The sequence below is a fragment of the Notechis scutatus genome, chromosome 2, assembly GCF_049901735.1.
Source record: "Notechis scutatus isolate UNSWTSFEM ecotype Mainland chromosome 2, rNotScu1.2, whole genome shotgun sequence".
NCBI lineage: Eukaryota > Metazoa > Chordata > Lepidosauria > Squamata > Elapidae > Notechis > Notechis scutatus.
The window spans coordinates 166,637,317-166,656,167 of NC_142010.1; positions in this window are offsets into that span (position 1 = coordinate 166,637,317).

The following is an 18,851-nucleotide window of genomic DNA, read 5'->3' on the forward strand; positions in this document are numbered from 1 at the left end:
TTTTATGTTTGCAACCACATCACATAATTAGAATTTAAAAAAATCAAAAACAAAACCGAGAATGCTGCAAAATAATAATTAAATGTTGAACTTCAGGGTTAGTTCTACAATAAACCAAAATAGATTAAAATGGCATTTTTGCTATGGACTAATAGTTGTTGATGCTGGTAATTTGAAAAAATGTACAAAATACAATATATTTTCAGAATGAATGTGTAATAATACTTTTGAGACATGAAAATAATGGGATCGGATCCTTGTTTGTATGTCAGAATATTTAAAATTTTGTATAAAGGTTCCCAAATTCATGCTTACCATCTGCCTCTGCGATAGCAGCCTATGAAAAACAAGGGAAAAGGTATAAAGAAAGAGAAATAAAGGTAATTTTGGCATTTGTCTTGTATTGTGTAGACTATTGTAATAGTAATCCCTGAGTGACTTTCTGATCATACAGAGTCTGTATTACATCCTTGTATTCAGAAGAATTGCAGGATATGAAACAGAACAGATGATGGTGAAGACATGCCTTGCCTCTTCAAGTAGTCATCCATCATAATTGTTTCTTTGGTATGGCATTTGTTAACATTTGCCCAAGTGATTGGGTGCCCCAATCCTTGGTCTGAGAGTAACAAATTTGCTCAATGCAATCCACCACCTGTTCCATTTGTCAAATCAGTTCAGTTGTTTCGAAATAAACATTAGACAAAGTTCTTGTAAATATATTGTCTCAATCGTGGTCCTTTACAACCATAGGCAATTGAATGAGCAGGGGGGCAGGTGGCCCAGTATGTTCAGATTGGGACGAACGAACACATCATTTCATGAAAGTCTGGAGCATCATAAAGGAGATCTATAACCTCTCCTGAAGAAGACTATTTCTGGTCTCAGCAGCAGTAGATGCAAACTTGTCCATCCCTGTTCAGCCCTCATTTTGAGGGAAATTGCCATCCATCTCCAAACTCTTAGAAAAAAAAGATTCTCCCCAGTAGTATAAAATATAAGCAATAAGTAAATGCCAGACTCTGTTGACTCTGATTATTATTCAAGGATACTACCCCCAGCAAATCCGAAGTTTATTAGGTGTCAACAAACGTTAGCAATACTTAGCCGAATGATAAATAAAGGCATATTCTAGGTTTCACCAACTCTTTGTATAAATGTGATTACAAGGAGAGGGAGGGTCTTTAGAATACAAAGGCTATATTTTATCTATTTTGGCCTCTAGTCATGAGGTCAATATATCAAATGTTTTAGGGAGCACCTTTGTCTCATACTAAAACTTGGAGTTTGTGCAGAGTCTGATTTCAGATCTGGGCTAAGTCACCATGGTAGCTCTAATCAGATAGATAATTTTATCAGCATGAACATGTACTACTCTGGTTTTTTTTTAAATTTATTGATGTCTTTTTAAATCACTGTCCTTTATTAGGAGAGGAAGGGAGAGAGAGAGAGAAAGAGAGGAAAGCAATCTGTTCTTTTGATTGATTTCTCAGTAATGTCATTAACCATGGTTCCTTATTGGATCATCACTAAGAGTTAGGATCAGAAATATTATTTTCCATTAGCATCATTCTTGCTTGCAGCATTTATTGCAACTAATGTGGTGACAATAACAGGAAATATCTGTAATATCTTTTAATGTTTACAATGAAATCCCTGGAATTGTTATTTGAAGATACAAAACATCAATATCCCAGAGATTCCTTGCAAAATGTTTGTGCCGTAGCTGAATTAGGGGAGATTGTGGACATGCCTCATGAACTGGATGGAGCCAGGGGTGGGCTTTCTGAGGCTGATTTCTATGGAGGCACTGCAGATCGTTGACTTCCCAGTCCAGGAAATAAGGAATTTTCCTGGCCTAGATGAACCAGTGTTAGTATTTGATGTATGGCACTTACATCAAGTGCAATATGATACCTAAGTGCAATATGAAAAAGGCAATAAAAATATAACACAGTATTGATTGGTACCAACACTATTATAATGTAATAATCAATCTAAAACATTTGCTAATCCAAGAGTACCATAATTTAAATCTGTATCAAATTCGGCCATAACTTCAGAGCTGTCTTTTATAAACCTCAAGAGATTGGACTCCGACTGTAGGGCCATCCATTCTGAAGGGCAGGAACTAGATAGGAAGTGCCATTCTGAAATGGCCTTGATTACACACATGAGTTGAGCACAAAGAAGCATAAATTTTATCAAATTATTCAAATACTAAGTAAGCCTGACCCAGGAAGTCAGTGCCAACAATTTTAAAAAGTAATGCTTCTAAAGAGTTAACCAATGTATGGGTTGATGGAAAGAAGTGGAGATGAATTGGAGGAAGATCCAGGATCATACAAATCAGAAGACAGAGTGCAGAGTCATATATTTCTACCAAAAAACTATTGCAGGAGACCAGATGAGGCGTCCCTTAGGAGCATTAACAGGCCAGTGTTTCTTAACTGACTGCTTAGCTGTTTAAAAAGATACAAATGGATTTTCCAATATTTAGAAGATGAAAATTACAGGATCCTGGCTTTTGATTGATTAAAGACTTTACTAATTAGAAGTACTGATTTTTTAAAATTTTGTAGATGTTTTTATTGTTTTATTGCTTTTAAAAAATGTTTTAATTATTTTATAATTTTAGAATTGTAAGCAGCCCACTTGAGTGAGTTGGGCAGCAATAGAATGGAGTAAATAAGTAATAAGTATGTTAAGTTTGAGGCATGGGTTAATGAACGGAGACCAGACTAAACCGTGAACTTCAGCTCTTTATTCAACAAGCATAACAGAGACAAAAAACCCTGGCTAGCAGTCACTCTTTTATAGAGTAAGCTGCTCCCGGATAACCAATGGATAGTGTTTGAACCTTGGCGCGGCCCGCCAACAGCCAGTCAGATTGCTCGGAATGAACCAATCACAACTTGCCATTATATGGGCCAATAGGACGTGCAGGATTACGATCCTGCTAGGCAAATGAGTCTTTATTAATTACATTTCTTTCGTTCACAACAAAGTACATAAATAAGTAAGTAAGTATAAGTAAGTAAGTCAGTCAGTCAGTCATTCAGTCTCTATCGTGGAAGATATCCACATTCTCAAAAAGAAAAAGAGGCAAAAGAAGGGAAGGGAAAGGAGATTATTCTGGATGAAAAGCAAAAAGCACAGCCTTACTCAAGTTTAAGGAGGTGGTAAAGACATCCTGTTGGAACTTTCAGTGAGGCAGTTGGAGAGGCAAACATATCTCTTATCCAAAACCAGTAAAACCTGACTGAAATTGGAGGAAAAAAATAAAATAAAAAATAAAAAATTAAAGAATCTAGTCAGTGACCTATATACTGAATACTGGTCCACACAACCAAGTTGCTCCATTGTATCTGCAGGATACCAACTGTTTTTAGAAGGCAAGATTCAATATGTGTATCCTTACCTTTTTCCCCATCTCACCATAAGTGCAACATCTGCCCATATATTCTTGCTCTCTGTCCAAACTAGGATTTTCTGCCCAAGTGATGCCGTCTATTTTGCCTGCTGTGGCTTATTTCCTTATAGGCAACTCCCTGCACTTTGATTGGCTTATGTGTGAAGCAGTGCCAGGACCCTCCCCTCCGCTTACACTCCTAGGCCAATAATCATTGCCTTGCAGGGTCTTTTGGACCTGGACTATTGACTTTCTAGTTTACTCTTGCTTCACAAATGAGCTGCTTTCTCTTTTTACAAGTTCACAAGCAAAACAATGACACTTTCCCTCTCACCCCCTTTTTAATGATCTGAATGTCAGAAAGAAGGATCAATCATTTTTTTGTTTCTCTCTTTTCTTGAAAGGTTGAAGGGAAGTTTAAAAGAAGAAAGAGGGAGAGAGAGAGAGGCAAACAGATTACGTTCAAGGGGGTAATCTCTGTCTTTGCACATTTGAATTTATAATATCCAAATGAGATGGAACTTTTTAAGTCTTAGGTGGAAGGAGGCAGAGGGAAAAGGAAGATGTACATACAAAGAAGATGAGCTCTAACTGAATATTTATTTATTTGATTTGATTTGATTTGATTTGTCAATCGCTTACAAGATAATAGGCATAAGTATAAACATGAGTAAGAATACAGGGAATAGATACGAATAAATGGGGACAATAGGACAGGGACTGTAGGCACGATTGTGCACTTATGCATGCCCCATACAGACCTCCTAGGAATGGGGTGAGGTCAATAGTGGATAGTTTGAGGTTAAAGGAGTGGGGGGTTAGAGGATATAACAACAGAGTCAGGTAGTGCATTCCAGGCATTGACCACTCTGTTGCTGAAGACGTACTTTCTGCAATCAAGTTTGAAACTGTTTACATTGAGTTTGTATCTGTTGTGTGCTCTTGTATTGTTGTGGTTGAAGGTGAAGTAGTCATTGACTGGTAGGACATTGTAGCAGATAATTTTGTGTGCTATACTTAAGTCCAACCATAGGCAGCATAGTTCAAGGTTGTCCAAGCCCAAAATTTCAACCCTGGGTATTATGTTGCGAACAGAGGAGTGTAGTACTCTTCTCGTGAAATACTTCTGGACTCGTTCAATTGTATTAATGTCCGATATACAGTGTGAATTCCAGACTGATGAGCTGTATTCGAGTATTGGTCTAGCAAAAGTTTTGTATGCTCTAGCTAGCAATTCAATATTTCCGGAGGAGAAGCTTCGTAAGATTAGATTTACAACTCTTAATGCCTTTTTGGCAATGTTGTTACAGTGAGCTCTGGTGTTTAGGTCATTTGATATGAGTACTCCAAGGTCCTTGACAGAGTGAGGATTGTCAACGAGGTCATATCCGTCTAGTTTGTATTTGGTGTACTGATTTTTTTTTACCAATGTGTAGGACAGAGCATTTGTTGGTCGAGATTTGTTGCCAATTGTTTGACCATTCAGACACATAATCAAGGTCACTTTGAAGGACAGTAGCATTGTAGGTGGTGTTGAATAGTTTTACGTTGAGTTCCAGTTATTCTCTTTTGGAATGGAGACTTATTGTCTTCTAGCAATTGTTCTTTTGGCCCCCAGAAGTTTGGAAGGAAGAGACGTTGGCTGCTTTACAAGTTACCACCCTTCTGTTCTCAAGTGCCATCTCACACCCAGCCCTACAGTTTATCCCAGAGGCTGCAGAAGAGAGAAGCTAGAAAAAGAAAAGGAAAAGAAATATCCTTGCAAATAGTAATCCTCATATGCCTGCTTACAGTGGATACGCTGCAGGGATGGGAAGGCACAACTGGGTGTTTTGTCCAATAGAAGCCTGAGGCATTCTGCAGCCCAGCCCAAACACTTCATTAGCTGCCTAACAAAACATCCAAATGTGCACAGAACATTTCTAAATGAATTTAGGATCCAGCTTGCATCCACGCAGGTAAATAAGAATGGGGCAAGGTGCTGTTACCCAAACAACCACAGATAAAAGGAAGAACAAAGAACTCTTCATGAAATGAAAGTTATGCAATAGAAAATGGATCAACAGAGCTTAATGAACTAAAAGTATGTAGTAACATTTTTGGATCAAATACTATGGATAAATCCAGCAGTCTTGACGATTGATGAAATGCCTTAACCACTGGCAAATAATTGACAACCGAAGCGAATGCCAGCTCAGTATAACGGACCTCATAAAACCCTAATTAAAATATGTCAGTAAAATTATTCATTGACAAATAGAGAAGAAATTGGGATGGAACAGCTTGTTCCATAATCATACAGTTCTGTAGAGAGCCATGGATATGGCCTTGAAGGAAGTATTCAGAAGCTGTTACAAAAACAAAAATAGCAGAAGCATGCCTTGAGCCCTAGGAAAGGAGGTAGCATTAGGAAGGCTTTCAGGCTGCTGCTCCTGACTCACTGGAGTATGAAAGGGAGGGGAGGAAAAATATAATCAGACTTCCAAGAGTATCTTAAACAATCTCAATAAAGATCAGTTCTGGTCTTGTGGACACCTTCAAATGTGGACACCTTCAAAACAGAGGTGGTATTCACAAGATTCTGACCAGTTCTGGAGAACTGATAGTGGAAATTTTGAGTAGTTTGGAGAAACGGCAAATACCACCTCTGACTGGCCCCGCCCGCATCTATTCTCTGCCTCCCAAGTCCCAGCTGATTGATTGGGTCTTCTTTTGTTGCCCTGCATAGGAGAATAGAACTGGAAAGCAGGTTAGTGGGTTGGGGTGGGAATGGAGATTTTACAGTATCTTTCCCCTGCCACACCCACCAAGCCACGCCCACCAAGCCATGCCCACAGAACCGGTAGTAAAAATTTTGGAATCCCATCACTGTCTCAAAGCCTATCAGATTCCCTAAAGCACAGGTCTCCAAACTTGGCAACTTTAAGACGTGTGGACTTCAACTCCCAGAATTCTCCAGCTATGCTGGCTGGAGAATTGTGGGAGTTGAAGTCCACACGTCTTAAAGTTGCCAAGTTTGGAGACCCCTGCTCTAAAGGGTCAGGAAGGAAGCTGAGATGAACTAAAGGTTCAGGGATTTGTGTTGACAAACAGAACTTTTATTAACTTTGATTGGTAACATTGGCATTGATCCAATCAGGGATAGCTTAAGCTCTAGGGTCTGTGTGTTGATACAAAGAAGTGACGATGCAACCTTGACAAAGGAAGACAAAAGCCACCAGTAGAAACTAAATGACAACTCAGTCCTGAGCCAGGAAAAAGTATGAGAAAGAAACTTGAAATAACTTTGTTTTTAATCTGTTTGGCATCAGAGGGGTAGAGAGATATTCTGGTAGGCTTTCAAGATTTTGTTTTTATACCCTAGTATCAGTGGTGGGATTCAGTTGTTTTTTTTAACTACCGGTTCTGTGGGCATGGCTTGATAGGTGTGGCAGAGGAAGGATACTGTAAAATCTCCAGTCAGAGGTGGTATTTGCCGGTTCTCCGAACTACTCAAAATTCCCGCTACTGGTTCTCCAGAACTGGTCAGAACCTGCTGAATACCGCCTCTGCCTAGCATAGTAAGGTGGTGTTCCTGAAATCCTTGCTGTTTCCAAACCTGGCTACCTCAGAAGCTTGACAGATGGTAACCTCTCAGCTCTGTTGTTGCAAGGTGCTCTAGGTAAGGCTGCTTTTATGTAAAATCTGGAAGCTGCAGCTGGTACAAGCTGCAGAGATGAGATTGTAATTTGCCTTGCTGCAACCATATAAACCACCCCTGAGAGAACTGCTGGTTTGCTCTCATACACGACTGAGATTACCTAAACAATTTTGGACCAGAATATTTAAGATATTCCATCCTCCCATACAGAGCAGCCCAGATCCTATTGTCGTTCTGGTGTAGTTCTGCTCTTGTCATGTGCACTTTCTGGAATAGCTTTTCCCAGAAACAGAGCAACTTCTGACTCAGTTGCAGTTCAGGAATATGCAGAAAGCTTTTTAAAAATTCAACTGCTAGAAATTTGTGAATTTTGCCTTAATTTATGGCTACTTATTAGTAGTTACACTTGTTTTTATTTATAATGCATGTTGATATTGGGATCTCCAGAAGTTGTGAATGCTCCGACACTGGAAGTTTTTTACAAAGATGTTGGATAACCAGTTGTCTGAAGTGGTGTAGGGTTTCCTGCCTAGACAAGGGGTTGGACTAGAAGACCTCCAAAGTTCCTTCCAATTCTGTTATTCTATTCTACTCTCTTCTGTTCTGTTCTATTCTTATTACAGGCATTCTGTGACTTACAACAGTTCATTTGCTGACTATTCAAACTTATTACAGCAGCACTGAAAAAAGTGACATAACCATTTTCACACTTATGACCATTGTAGCATTCCTATGTCACATGATCAAAATTCATGTAACTGACTCATATTTATAAAGATTGCAGTGTTCTGGGATCATGAGGTCACCTTTTGTGACCTTCTGACAAGCAAAGTCAATGGAGAAGCCAGATTCACACAAGAACCATGCTATTAACTGTGGCAAGAAAGACCATAAATTAGGGCAAAAAGCGCCTGTTATGGACACAATATTTGTGAAGGGCAAGAAAGTGTTCAGAATCGGTACAGTATTCATGCCCTGGTCCCATCCTATCAAATAACAAATCACCTAAATATATTAGTAAACTATTGTATTATTGCAGGAGATGAGAGAGACAATAGAAAACATGGTGCATGAATAAACTTTAATCTGTTTTTAATTCCTTCAACCAGTCCCTTAATTCTACTTCACAATGCTTTGGATGAACAGCCCAAAAGGGAAGTGAGTCTTAATGGAGAAGATGGGATATTACATAGGTTGTCTCATGGTTACAGATAGAGTCTTTTAGTCTCTCTTGGGTTAGTAAGCTGCCATGATGGTTATTCTTAGAGAGGGAGCTTCTGTTATGTCCAGCTGCCTCATGTTTTAAACTCTAAATGTCCATTCTCTCAGCTTGTCCATTATACAGAAAGATGTTAGTGCATTTGCATCCCAGATAAAGAGACCAGATACTGTCTTTTTCCTTTTTCAGGTCCATAAGCTGATCGGCTGATTTCCAGGAATATGGTATTGATCTAGACCAGTGTTTCCTAAAATATGGCCCTAGAATCTCTGGGGGACTCCCAAGAACCTCTCAGGGGTCTATGAAATCAAAATTATTTGCCAGCCTATGTCAAAGTATAGGACAATGTTATGTATCACTTTTAAACATAGTAAATATCAATAAACATAACCCATAGAAACAAAAGCTCTTTTGGGGTCCTCTATAATTTTTAAAAAGTGGGTCCTGAGAGGTGAAAAAAAGTTTAAGGAACACTGATCTAGCTAGTAAATCTTTGCTTCAAAAATGCCATTTCCTGCATGTATGGATAATCGATGGCAGGTGGGGGGAAATTGTTATAATGAGAATGTTGTTATTTGCTTCATAATTTGTCTTTGCCCATTGCAGGCGGAACAGTTTCACACAATAGTCTGGTGCAATCCTGGCTTCTCTTTCATCTACAAAGGCATTGCTTTCCCTGCCTTGGCATTTATTTAGTTGCTGTGTAGAGGTGACTTTGGTTTTATTATACACAGCTGCTGAGCAGACGGTTCTGACCATACATCAGCCATTTGATGAGTTTCTACTCATGTCCTCATTTACTCACTAAGATGGCTGCCCATAGCTCAATGTCACCAGTTACCGTAGTATATGTAATATATTGCTGCTGATACTCGCAACAATAGTATAATGTTCTAATGAAGCAGTGTCTTTAGACTTCTTTATTCTTTTGGCTTCACTTAGAGTAAAAGGTCTGTTGATATATCAAGAGATATATTTGTAACATATTCGTGGCATTTCTGTGGCATCGTGTTGGAAGAATAGCTACATGGGGGCAATGATCTGGGGACCTCCAGGGCAATTTCAACTGGCTATATGTGCCAACATAGCTCTGTCTACACCAGCAGAATGACCCTTTTGCTGCTTCCCAAGATCATTCAGACAGTTGCTCTTTGGTACAGAATTGCATCCTTAGTCATGTTGCAAATATGCCATTTGGACTATGTGAGCAGAATAATCACAGATATTTGTGATGTACCTAAACTGAAATCAAGCCTGTGAAAGCCATTTTTGCATCTCTCTGATATAATGTTCCTTTCTGGCATAAATCAAAGATTCCCTGAAACTAGCATAAAATACACTGTTAATTTCTGCATCCCATCTTTCTGTCTGCATCTGGTGACTTACAACAAGATTTTAAAATATAAATGAAATATGCGTTTAAAAAATCATTACAACGGTAATAGCAAGATAAGGTTTTGGCCATTTGTTCCAGACTTACGCTCCTGAGAAAATTACAAGCAAAGCAGCAAGGAAATGGCCATTTCACCTCAGACTCAGTACAAGGTCCTTAACTTTATCTTTCATCTTATCAAACATTTTCCATTTCCTTATATCTCTGCATGAACATACCTTTCTGTTCCTGCTGCTGTTCCATCCTTCTTCAGAAAGTTCTTATTAATTACATCATTCTTCTTCCCTTTCTGCTTTTATCCCTGAAACTATTATCCAAAACATATAAAAATCACAGAATTGGAAGGAGCAAAGAATCATCTAGTCCAGGGGTGTCAAAGTCAAGGCCTGCAGGCCGGATTGGGCCCATGGAGTGCTTAAATTTGGCCCCCCAAAAAAGCAAAGGAGCAGCCCATGGTGTCTCTGGCAGCCAAAACAGGGCATGGGGAGGGCTCACCTGGCCCCCTGTGCCCCATTTTGGCCGGCAGGGTGTTGCAGGAGGTTTCCATCTTGTTTCCACCCACCCCTGCCAGCCCATAGAGAACTACAATGCTGACTCGGCCCCTCAAAAAAATCCAGTTTGACACCTCTAATCTAGTCCATGACTCTGTAACGTGAAGGAAAACCAACTAAACTAGAATAGGTATAGGTGTCTAGCTTCTTTTTAAAAATCTCCACAGTCTATAAAGAAGACTGTCCCATTTTTGACCAGATCTTAATGTCACCATACTGGGTTGTGAATTCTGGTTGCTGAAGTCCGTACATCTTAAAATTGCTAAGGTTGAGAAACACTAAGTGTGTCTGACATTGCTTTGTTTCCTGAAAGCTAATCAAAATAGATGTAATGCAATGCAAGCCTGTTGTTGCACTGGTTCCATGAAAGATATGGGGAACAGGAATTCCACCAACCAAGCATTTTCCCATTTGGTTGCTGTCTTTTAAATTTTCTTTCCAGCAACCTTTTCAGATCTTTTCACTGACTGTTTACAATGCAGCCTCCTGAATCCTTACCAACTTGGGAACCAATTCTTGCGGCTGGTTTCTTCCTGGCAATCATGCTTTTTGCTATGAAGTCCCATAAACCCTTCCTTATAATCTGAAGGAAGACAACCTGGCATAGGTTACTGTGGAGAACAGCTGCTCTGAGAAATGGTTGTGGAGATATTGCTAGATGCTTTTCTTCATAGGTGTGAGATAACAGTGGCACAGGGATAGAATTAGAAAACAGCTTAATATTCTGAGGAATTTGTTACAGCAAAGCAAGTGTGTATCTAGCTAGAAAAAGGATGAATGACTGCTTCAGAGCCCCGTGCACATCGCCTTAAGCAAGGTGGGGGTGGAATTAGCAGAAGCAACATGCGAAGCAATACTTTTTCCAGTAATCTCTAATCTGCCAGGTTTTTATTTTATTAATCTCAATCATGCTGTAATCGTGTGTTATCCAGAGGTTTTCCTGAATGTTGAGATTTAGGGGACAGGATGTAAGCCTCCTTCAAAAATATGCACCTTAAATATGATATGTTTCTACCAGATAGTACAACTGTGATATGAATGCAAGCTCCACCCCTCCTGCCCCCATTTTGGCAATATTTTCTTCCCCACAAATTAATTTTCCTAGCTTTCAAAATACCGGCAGTTGATATTCATGCTACATACTCTGTCTGAAAACTTGCTTTAAAACAAGAGAAGACAAAATCCCCAGGAAGCTCAATTGGCTAAATGTTCCTTGTTTTGGATATCTGCAGGATGATGACTACATACTGCTGTAAAACTTGAGTAATTATTTGTAGGTGTATGTGTGTAATTATCTCTTATGTCAGCATTTTTGCACTTTATGTAGGATGTATGTAACATGTGCCTTTTACACTTTTGACCTCAAATGTTTATGTTATGGGGGAGCTCATGTTTTATTTGGGAGTTGGTTTCTTTGGTTGTTGTTCAATTATTTTATCCACCACAATTAAGATATGCCTGGTGGGTTACAGTCTCAACAATGAAATATCCATAGTATAAATAATTCTACATAACCATAAGTAATGATTGAAGTATGGACAGAATAATAAAACAATGATTCAAAAGCAGAAATAACAGAAGGAACATTAATACCCAAAGACATCTTAAACAGTTCTCTTTTTATTGGTTGCTGGCAACCTAACAAGATAGAAACTGATCGAATTTCAGGGGGGAAGGGAAGTACCTCTATCCCCTAATATCCTGGAAATGGGAGATTACTAATTTTGCTCTCTGGGAGGCAGGTTGAAACTGAGTGGAGGACATAGATCTGAAGGGCAATACCCAACTTTTTAGAATTATATAAACTCTAGGGTTCCCTTTTGCCTGTGTCTTCAACATCAGATCTCTAGCATGTCCCAAACTTAAAATTGTTGTAATTGTTATTTTTAATTAAATTATTATTTAAAAATATGTCCAAAAGTTTTATTTTATGTGTCTTTCTTGTCTTTGGAATTGATAGACTTAGTGTTGCAACTGTACCTTACCATGCATATCAAAGAATATGATGGTCTTTTTTTCAGTGTTTGACCTTTTCCTTTCTTTGGGAGCTTCAACCTTCAAGTGCCTTCAGTCCTTTTCAGGTTCTTCTGAGTGTGTTCATTACAATTTATAAATGCACAGAGATGAAGAAACTCAACCATAGAAAAGGTCAATAAAAGAGCAAGGATCCAAATTATACAATTACAATCACCAAGAAGCCTTCAAAATCCCTCCACTTCAAAGTAGAAAAAGGCAAAGAGTAAAAATCTTGAGGAAAACCTGCATAGGCAGATAATGAGAAATTGGAAAAACTAAGAGCCAAGTCTGCCACTGAGGAGTAGGTGAAGATACTAGGGCCTATTAATCCACTGTTTTTTTGCCATTCACCTAAGATTTGTAATACAAAGCAAGTGAAGCTGGAATTGATGATTAAGCTAAGATCACCCAGTTATGTATCATGACCAAGTTGTGAGTAATGCAATGCAGTTAAGGGATGATCTGCACCATCAGCTCACCTTTCATTTACTTTTGAGCATTATCAGCTACCAGTACACCAATACAGACGAGCCAGTCATTAAGCAAGCAAATATAAATGCAGACAAATTTGCCATTGACAATGACAATATACCTAACCAACAGGAAATATTTCTTTTAATAAATATTTCATTTACCTCTAGATGGCCACCCTATCAAAACAAAAACAAAAAACCACCCACCACCTTTATCTCATCAGGAAACAGTTAAGTGGTTGAAAGCAATTTATCATTAAGTGGCTCTGTTTCCAGTGCTCTGAAAATTACCAAACATATTTGTTACACTACTTATGTTAATAAGGATGCAGGCCTGAGTTTGATGCTTGCATGATCACATCCATGGCATTTTCTTGACAACAATAAGGAAGTAATTTGCCACTGGCTTCTTTTGGGATGGTTTTCAACTTCCCAGACTACAATGCTGGAATTTCCTAGGGGTCTGTTATCTGAACGCTAACCAGGACTAATTCCATTTAGCTTTTCCAAGATCAGTCATGGAGTTTTAGAAGCAAGCATCACTAATTCTCATGGTCTATATATTATGCATACAGTTTTCATCTGATTCTCTCTTTATATTTTGCCCCTGCCCATCCACAAATGTATATTTCATGCAGTTCAAGAAGTCCCACTTACTGTATATACAGTAGATCAGTTCAACTGCCTACCTCTTGAGTGCCATATTCTGGGGAAGGAAAACATTGTGAGGGAGGAAGCCACAAGGGGATACATGAGCTTCCACAACCGGTTTCACAATCTCTTCAACTTAGAATGAGGCATGTGGCTCCTGAATGACTGGCTGTTCTCAGAATGAGGCAGCACACATGTGCTGGAGTGGGCCTCAGATAACTTCCCACCTCACCAGTGCCAGAGAGAGGCCCAAGGATGAGGTCCCTCTTTGCAAGGGCAGGGCTGGGCAGCACCTTATCCTGCTTCTCTCTTCGTATATCTAATAAAGTGGATTGCAGTTGGTGACAAGAACATAGACCATACTAAATGTATTTCTCTGCAGAAAACATTTGTAGAAATGGCTATTGTTGTTAACAGGAAGTGCGTAGGAATATGTGTTAAGCTGTGCTGTGTTTTTTTTTATATAGCTGCCCCCCTTATAGCAAATTCTGAGTGGCTTGTGTTACTGGTAGCTTTATTGCAACAATCCTTTATGGAGGCAGGATTCCAGAACTGATAGAATCATCACAAAATCCCATGCTTTAAAGTGGAGTCCCTGTTCACCCACTAGGACTCAATATCCTTTTAAAGTTTTTCAAGCACCCCTGACCCTGTATAATAAATCACGGAGTAATTTCAAACCTCACTGGCAGATCCCTTTTCCCAAGTGGTTTCCCCTAAAACATATTTAGGATAGGCTGCCATCAATTACGGAGTCTCGTGCCACCTTGTGATTCCTTGGCTGGGAAATTCCTTGCCCTTTTCCCCCAAGATTTCGCCCTTCAGTTCAGCTCTATGAGAAGGGATAGGAAGACTCTGGATCCTGTCCCAAGCCCAGATATACGCCATTAAAAATCTTTCCATGAGCCCTGAAACATAAGCAATACTTGTATTACAATCATACAATGCATTCTTGAACGTGGAGAATGCCTTAATCAGGAATTCCCTTTTTAGGTCAATGAAAATACTTAATATAAGATATAAGCATTTACTGAGAAAAGGTAAATAAAAGTAAAACAAGAGAAAGCAACAATACATGCCAGTAATTCCAAATAACCTCAAAGAAGTCAGCCTTGCGCAATGTTATTTATTACATCCTTGAATAAGACCCTTCGTACATGTTGAAGGTTCACTGCAGAGAGGATAGTTGGAAGAGAGATCAACTAGGACTCCTGCTTGGGTGCTCTTTTTCTCTCATCTTTCTTGAGCACCAAGCTCAGCTGTAAAGGAGGTCGATGGTAAGCGAAAGCCAGCCTGTGCGAGAAGTCCAGTTGTTACTTTGCCCTATTCAGAGAAAATGTTTTATCTCTGATACCCTGAATGGAGTCAGCTAATTAGAAATCATCTAGTGACTAAAGCCTCTTTCCTAATGACCCTTGGTGAGACGATAAAGGCACACTTTTCACCCCTTGTGCCTTTGCATAAATGGGAGACGGGTGTTTTGGATATTCACAAACAAAGAAAAACAAAACAAAGGATAGATTCCATTCATTCAAATCACTCAGCATAGGAATAACGTATTAAGTACTTTGGGGAATAGCAATAGCACTTAGCCTTATATACTGCTTTACAGTGCTTTACAGCCCTCTCTAAACTGTTTACAGAGTCAGCATATTGCCCCCAATAATCTGGGTCCTCATTTTACCCACCTTGGAAGGATGGAAGGGCTGAGTCAACCTTGAGCCTGATGAGACTTGAAGTGCCAATACTGTTAATACCATATAAAAATCTCGAGGTTGGTTTTTATATGGTATAAAAACAACAGAAGGAAATTGTAGTAGTAACTACAGTGAAATAAAATGAATCCAAGCTGACCCACATATATAGTGACAACCCCTCGCCCTCCTCCCACATCCTTGGAAACCTGCAACGGCCTCATGAAGGTTCAGTATGGGCCTTGGCCACCAGAGTAAAGGATTTCAGGTCTAAGTGGAGGGAGGGTTACATATCAGATGATGATGAGAGCAAATGTGGCCTGTCATGAAACTGAAAAACAATAACTCGAGCAGCTTTGGTAGCTCAACTGGGAATAAAAGGTTTGGGAAGCCCCAGAGGGGTCAGAAAGGAGCTTGAGGTCCAAGTGAAGACAGGAGCAATGTGGCTGGGCAAGCAGCCAATCAAGAGAGAAGAGGAGAGGCAGCTTGAGATGGATGCTGAGACGGTCTTAGCATTATCAGACTAATGAAAAGCAGCAAGCGTGTCGGAGAATGTGAGCACTGTGGATCGATGGTGAGATAAAACCTGAGACTAAGCAGGCTTGGAGGGAGAAGGGTAGGGGGAGAGGAAGGGAGCTGGCAAGACCTGGAGTCTGGCATTGTGCTCTCTGGCAATCTTGGGTGCACACGCGTGTGTTAATGGTGATTTTGCACATTCTTTATAATAGGGTAGGAAGAATTGTATGAGTCAGGCACTCCAAACAGACGAAGGCCTATTAATTCTGCAGGGATATAATAATGGGGCTCACGACATCTCAGCTCTAATCCACTGAGGGCAAATTAGGAGAAGATCAAATCTGTGCAAACACAATACCTTTGCACTGTTCTCATTCTTTGCATCGGGATTCCTGCAGGGATGTCTCCTGCCCTATTTGGGCCCCTATTGTCTGGCTGAGGTGCCACCTGAATGTGCTGCCTCAGGTGGAGACGCTAAAATGACTTGGCCTCCCAGCTGACAGGGAAAAAGCTAGACCACTGGAACACGACTCTGGTACAAATATATTTCATACTTTCTTAAGACGTGGGATTCATGGGATTTGGTTTATAAGAGAAGTACAAGCGGAGATTTATTTCAGCAGAGGTAAAACAAGGCTGGCTATTTCTTGGTTGAGAATACATAATCCTTCAAAGTCAGGTGGAGGAAGCTGTTCCTAGTTAAGAATGTTTTTCAGATCAGCCTTTGAGTGAAAAGGAAAGGTGTTTCCCCTGTTTGATAGGAAGCAAGACGACCTTCTTCATAGGTTATATAGCTGTGCCTCCAATACCTAACCATGGCACAGTCACGGTCCTGGCAGAGACAGGCTTAAATCTTCCTTAGCAGTCCCACTATAAGCACCATAGTGCATATCTTCTTACTCTGACATTGTTCCAAGGTAATGTCCAGTTTAGTTAAATTTTGTCACCTGTTGCTTTAGAGGGAAGCAAGATAGCATCTAAGTGGGGCTCAGTAATGGGAACCACAGATTCCATGTCAGTATAGTTCCTACAGATCAAAAGAGAATGGAATGGAATGGAGTAGAGTAAAGTAGAGTAGAGTAGAGTAGAGTAGAGTAGAGTAGAGTAGAGTAGAGTAGAGTAGAGTAGAGTAGAGTAGAGTAGGAGTAGAGTAGAGTAGAATAGAATTCTTTATTGGCCAAGTGGGATTGGACACACAAGGAATTTGTCTCAGTGCTTATGCTCTCAGTGGACATAAAAGAAAAGATACATTCGTCAAGAGTCAAGAATCATAAGGTACAATAAAGTCAAGAATCATAAGTGGATAGCAGCATACATTCTATCTTCAGTGAAGAAAGGAAGACTTTATGACCCTATCACTGACTCTCACATATAGGTAGTCCTCAATTTACGACCATAATTGAGCCCAACATTTGTGTTGCTAAGTGAGAAATTTGTTAAGTGAGTTTTAAACTCCGTTTTACAACCTTTCTTGCCACAGTTGTTAAGTGAATCACTGCAGTTAAGTTGTAAAATGAATCTGGCTTCCCCATTGACTTGGCTTGTCAGAAGGTTGCAAAAGGGTACCCACAGGTCCATGGGACACTGCAACCAACATAAATATGGGTCAGTTGTCAGGCATCTGAATGTAAATCATGTGACCACGGGATGTTGCAATAGTCATAATAAGTATGAAAAATGCTCATAAGCCACTTTTTTCAGTGCCGTTGTAACTTTGAACAGTCACTAAATGACCGGTTGTAAATCAAGGACTAGCTGTATTACAGAAGGCTGCTTTTGGGCAAATATTTCCATCCAACTAAACAGAAATCTCTGATCTTCAGTATCATTACACTTTATTTTTGTCTGCAAGTAAAAGGCTTGTAAAAAATAGTAGCACGCTCTCTGGTATCTGGCTATCCATAGCGGGAAAATTATTTTTCTGCCTGAAATGATGACCAAAATGTATGCCCCATTACAGCTTATATCACTCAGAAAACAAGTCATTTTCTCCTGCTGTGTGGCAGTGCCTGCTCTGGTCATCACATCTGTACTTTGCCTTCCACAAAATATAGCTTTATGTCAAGTCGTATAGAAGGCAGGATGACGACTTGTTCAAGTCACTGGATGAATTTCCCATGGCTAAGGAAGATGCAGTGATTACAGTATCACAAAACGTCTTTCTGACTATTCATCAAACCACTTTGATTTTGCTTTATCCTGATTTAGCAATATTCTAGCATAATAAATTCTAAATTTCCTGGGGCAAGTTTATATCTACTTGCAAATAAGTAGGTCCATTATTAAGTCATATTTTATCCCCCTCCCACTCCCCAATAGATGGTTAAATGCAAAGTAGCCATGCATATGACCACTGGGAAAACGCCCAGCTTTCAAAGTACATTTTGTTTGGTATGAACTTTCCACATTTCCGGTACAAAGCTGCTGGTTTTGCAAGGTGTCTCCTTTAAGGGTTACTGAAATGTGAACACTGAAGGAATGATTTATTTTGGTACAAGCAAGGGACTTTTTTAAAATAATGGTAGCATTTAAAAATAGTATGGAAAACTTTCTGTTTCTTAAATCAAGCAGAGCGGATCATAAAGCTATCATGCTTCTAAAACAAATTTCTAATGAAAATGCCAGAGCAAAGCAACTGAGTTGGGTTTCTTACAGAATGGATAACTTGGATCTTCTTTTAACTTTAGACTGAGAAGGGCTGCCTCATCACAGAAAAATAATGTCTTTATTCTTCTTTCTGTGAATGCCGCCCACATTACTCAGGTCACAGCCATTTTGATTGGATTATTTATTTCAGCAAAATGGTTACAATACCGTTAGAATTACATGACAGTAAAGTGATAAGCAATCCCCCTCCAAATTATACAGCTGAAATAATAAACCAAACCCACCCACCCAGAGGCAATTAAAATTGATGCTTGCTCCATTGGATCCTCTTATTCCTCTGAAAGGTTATTTTCCTCATTTGTGTCTACCTAGTAACGTGAGAAATATATTGCAGACTTTTGCATTGCTTTGGCCTTAGCATTGCTTTGGAAATCAGCTCTGGAAACCTCATGCTAGACAAGATAAGCTAGTATTTGAGATGGCACCAGAATTAGCAAAAGACTACCATGGCTACCATGCTGCAGAATGGGAGAGAAACCAAGGAGCCATTTATCTGAATTCACATTTTATTTGGGTGTTCATGCCAAATATATCTTCTCATGAAGACAGTGGGCATACCCATGCATGCACACGAACAGTCAAAGATTGCCTGACCATTCAGCAGATGAAGACAAGCAGC